This window comes from Anopheles marshallii (assembly GCF_943734725.1).
Source record: "Anopheles marshallii chromosome X unlocalized genomic scaffold, idAnoMarsDA_429_01 X_unloc_82, whole genome shotgun sequence".
Lineage (NCBI taxonomy): Eukaryota > Metazoa > Arthropoda > Insecta > Diptera > Culicidae > Anopheles > Anopheles marshallii.
In genome coordinates this window covers 52,501-57,591 of record NW_026525934.1, presented here as the reverse complement: position 1 = coordinate 57,591, position 5,091 = coordinate 52,501, and positions in this window count along the sequence as shown.

The following is a 5,091-nucleotide window of genomic DNA, read 5'->3' as shown; positions in this document are numbered from 1 at the left end:
CGTCGACCGTGGATACAACTAGTTTCGACACCTTCGACCGCCCGCAAACGACGGGACTACAGGCTGGGAGCTGCGAGTTGTAGAGATGCGTTCGCATCGATCCTCTCAGGCGACCCATGCTTGGTGGTGAAGTGGTTAGTTCGTGGAGTATAGGCTTGCTGCACTCGACAAGAGTGCTGCTTGCAAGGCTGTGGTGGTACGTATGGTAGTTGATGAGCATAGGCTTGCTGCACTCGACAAGAGTGCTGCTTGCAAGCCTATGGTGGTACGTGTACGGTAGTTGATGTGAGCATAGGCTTGCTGCACTCGACAAGAGTGCTGCTTGCAAGCCTATGGGTGGTGTGGTGTGTGGTGCATGATTAGCCTTTCAAGGAAGATGTGTCCTTGGGGCTAATCGGTTATTTTTATAAGTCCGGGAAACCTTTCTCGTCGGGATTCTTATCCTAAGCAACCACGAAAGCTTCCAAGAGTTGAAACATTGCCTATCAAGTAGGCCGTACCAGCCCATAGCAAACCAACCAAGATAATCTAACAGGCCAAGATTGGTTGGAGATTTCAAAATTTGGCTAAGTCCATGGCCACCATAAGCCATTTCTATCAAGAAGGCCACGAACAGTGCTTAGCAACCACGAAAGCTTCCAAGAGTTGAAACATTGCCTATCAAGTAGGCCGTAGCAGCCCATAGCAAACCAACCAAGATAATCTAACAGGCCAAGATTGGTTGGAGATTTCAAAATTTTGCTAAGTCCATGGCCACCATAAGCCATTTCTATCAAGAAGGCCACGAACAGTGCTTAGCAACCACGAGAGCTTCCAAGAGTTGAAACATTGCCTATCAAGTAGGCCGTACCAGCCCATAGCAACCCAACCAAGATACTCTAACAGGCCAAGATTGGTTGGAGATTTCAAAATTTTGCTAAGTCCATGGCCACCATAAGCCATTTCTATCAAGAAGGCCACGAACAGTGCTTAGCAACCACGAGAGCTTCCAAGAGTTGAAACATTGCCTATCAAGTAGGCCGTACCAGCCCATAGCAACCCAACCAAGATACTCTAACAGGCCAAGATTGGTTGGAGATTTCAAAATTTTGCTAAGTCCATGGCCACCATAAGCCATTTCTATCAAGAAGGCCACGAACAGTGCTTAGCAACCACGAAAGCTTCCAAGAGTTGAAACATTGCCTATCAAGTAGGCCGTACCAGCCCATAGCAACCCAACCAAGATAATCTAACAGGCCAAGATTGGATCTCAAAATGTTGCTAAGTCCATGGCCACGATAAGCCATTTCTATCAAGAAGGCCATGGACAGTTCTAAACAACCACGAAAGCTTCCAAGAGTTGAAACATTGCCTATCAAGTAGGCCGTAGCAGCCCATAGCAACCCAACCAAGATAATCTAACAGGCCAAGATTGGTTGGAGATTTCAAAATTTGGCTAAGTCCATGGCCACCATAAGCCATTTCTATCAAGAAGGCCACGAACTGTGCTTAGCAACCACGAAAGCTTCCAAGAGTTGAAACATTGCCTATCAAGTAGGCCGTACCAGCCCATAGCAACCCAACCAAGATAATCTAACAGGCCAAGATTGGATCTCAAAATGTTGCTAAGTCCATGGCCACGATAAGCCATTTCTATCAAGAAGGCCATGGACAGTTCTAAACAACCACGAAAGCTTCCAAGAGTTGAAACATTGCCTATCAAGTAGGCCGTAGCAGCCCATAGCAACCCAACCAAGATAATCTAACAGGCCAAGATTGGTTGGAGATTTCAAAATTTGGCTAAGTCCAGATTTTTTTACCCTTCGGGAAAACAACCCTAGTTCACCAAGTTGAACGCGAAAAACTGTCCATAGGATACGCACAAAACGTTTATTGAGTTGGTCACCATATGTGGAAATTATGGTGAAAATAAGCCAAGTTCCGGAGTTTTTAACTCACACGAAACCACGAAAAACTTTCATTAGGAAAACTTGGTTGGAGCACCCTACTGCAGAACACACCGACATGGACGAAAGGGTCGACTGGCTAAGAGAAAAAATTTTTGCGGGACCACTCAAAACATCATAGTTAGACCTAGCAAATGATGAAAAGTGAAACCCGCGATCGATTGGAGAAACCTTATTTTACACTGAAAAATTCCACATAAGGAAAATTTGTATGGAGCACCCTACTGCAGAGCACACCGACAGGGCCGGGAAGGAAGGCCCGGTCCAAGAAAAAATTTTTGCGGGACCACTCAAAACATCATAGTTAGACCTAGCAAATGATGAAAAGTGAAACCCGCGATCGATTGGAGAAACCTTATTTTACACTGAAAAATTCCACATAAGGAAAATTTGTATGGAGCACCCTACTGCAGAGCACACCGACAGGGCCGGGAAGGAAGGCCCGGTCCAAGAAAAAATTTTTGCGGGACCACTCAAAACATCATAGTTAGACCTAGCAAATGATGAAAAGTGAAACCCGCGATCGATTGGAGAAACCTTATTTTACACTGAAAAATTCCACATAAGGAAAATTTGTATGGAGCACCCTACTGCAGAGCACACCGACAGGGCCGGGAAGGAAGGCCCGGTCCAAGAAAAAATTTTTGCGGGACCACTCAAAACATCATAGTTAGACCTAGCAAATGATGAAAAGTGAAACCCGCGATCGATTGGAGAAACCTTATTTTACACTGAAAAATTCCACATAAGGAAAATTTGTATGGAGCACCCTACTGCAGAGCACACCGACAGGGCCGGGAAGGAAGGCCCGGTCCAAGAAAAAATTTTTGCGGGACCACTCAAAACATCATAGTTAGACCTAGCAAATGATGAAAAGTGAAACCCGCGATCGATTGGAGAAACCTTATTTTACACTGAAAAATTCCACATAAGGAAAATTTGTATGGAGCACCCTACTGCAGAGCACACCGACAGGGCCGGGAAGGAAGGCCCGGTCCAAGAAAAAATTTTTGCGGGACCACTCAAAACATCATAGTTAGACCTAGCAAATGATGAAAAGTGAAACCCGCGATCGATTGGAGAAACCTTATTTTACACTGAAAAATTCCACATAAGGAAAATTTGTATGGAGCACCCTACTGCAGAGCACACCGACAGGGCCGGGAAGGAAGGCCCGGTCCAAGAAAAAATTTTTGCGGGACCACTCAAAACATCATAGTTAGACCTAGCAAATGATGAAAAGTGAAACCCGCGATCGATTGGAGAAACCTTATTTTACACTGAAAAATTCCACATAAGGAAAATTTGTATGGAGCACCCTACTGCAGAGCACACCGACAGGGCCGGGAAGGAAGGCCCGGTCCAAGAAAAAATTTTTGCGGGACCACTCAAAACATCATAGTTAGACCTAGCAAATGATGAAAAGTGAAACCCGCGATCGATTGGAGAAACCTTATTTTACACTGAAAAATTCCACATAAGGAAAATTTGTATGGAGCACCCTACTGCAGAGCACACCGACAGGGCCGGGAAGGAAGGCCCGGTCCAAGAAAAAATTTTTGCGGGACCACTCAAAACATCATAGTTAGACCTAGCAAATGATGAAAAGTGAAACCCGCGATCGATTGGAGAAACCTTATTTTACACTGAAAAATTCCACATAAGGAAAATTTGTATGGAGCACCCTGCTGTGGTCACCATCGGTCGAGTTGGTCGAGACGGGCAAAAAATTTTTTTTTCCATATCGTCTCAAAACATGATTTATGGACCTTGTAAATGTTGAAAAGTGAAACGAAATCACTTTTGGAGCGATGAAAATTTTGTATGGGAGGTCCCTACCCGGAACAAATTTTACTAGTAAAGTCATCATTCCGCGACGAGAAATTTGAAAATGGTCAAATATGGTTAAGATGTCATGTTCATTCCCTACTATGGGGGACCAGGTCGTCACGAAAAAATTTTTTTCTCGACCTGGTCAAATGTGGTTCTGCGACGGAGGTTAAACTAATATTGCATAATTTGGCCCAAAAACCCCCCTCTGTCAGAAAAATTTCCCCTTCAAGAGCGAAAGCAGACCACATAAGTTGAGCTTCGAGGTATCTGAAAGTTGAATATAGAGCGAGGTTCTAAGCGAAGGGATAGCTTAACGTTGAGCATTGAACGCAAAAAAGCTTAGAGATAAGCTTATGATATAAGGATTGTGGTGCAGTACACAGCTTAACGTTGAGCTTTGAACGCAAATGGCTAGAACTAAGCTAAGAGATACCTATAGTGGTGCATGGAACTGCTCACAAGTTGAGCTTCGAGGTATCTGAAAGTTGAATATAGAGCGAGGTTCTAAGCGAAGGGATAGCTTAACGTTGAGCATTGAACGCAAAAAAGCTTAGAGATAAGCTTATTATATAAGGATTGTGGTGCAGAACACAGCTTAACGTTGAGCTTTGAACGCACATGGCTAGAACTAAGCTAAGAGATACCTATAGTGGTGCATGGAACTGCTCACAAGTTGAGCTTCGAGAAGTCCAAAGGCAAAATGTAGAGCGAGGTTCTAAGCGAAGGGATAGCTTAACGTTGAGCATTGAACGCAAAAAAGCTTAGAGATAAGCTTATTATATAACGATTGTGGTGCAGGACACAGCTTAACGTTGAGCTTTGAACGCACATGGCTAGAACTAAGCTAAGAGATACGGGTAGTGGTGCATGGAACTGCTCACAAGTTGAGCTTCGAGAAGTCCAAAGGCAAAATGTAGAGCGAGGTCCTAGCAGCCTAAAAAACTTCTAGGGCCGACAGCTCACAAGTTGAGTTTCGAACGCAATTAGGTTACCTTGGTAGCCTGAATTTGAAAGCATTAAGGCAATGATATGGTAGAATGCCCGATCTTAAACCTATTGACAGAGAATGTGTACGAGTAAGCATAGATGTGGAGGAGCACATACCCTAAACAGTCCCGAAAGATGGTTAGCTAAGTGATGCATCACAAATGGACTTGGCGCACCAAGTTCACACTGAAACACACACGATCGCGTATATTAAAACCTGTTGTGTGGTGCATCACTAATAAAGTTTGGTGCGTCAAACGAACATGAGAGTTGAGCATATTGGGTATGTGTGATAACACACTTTGCACGACAATCGAGAAACCGC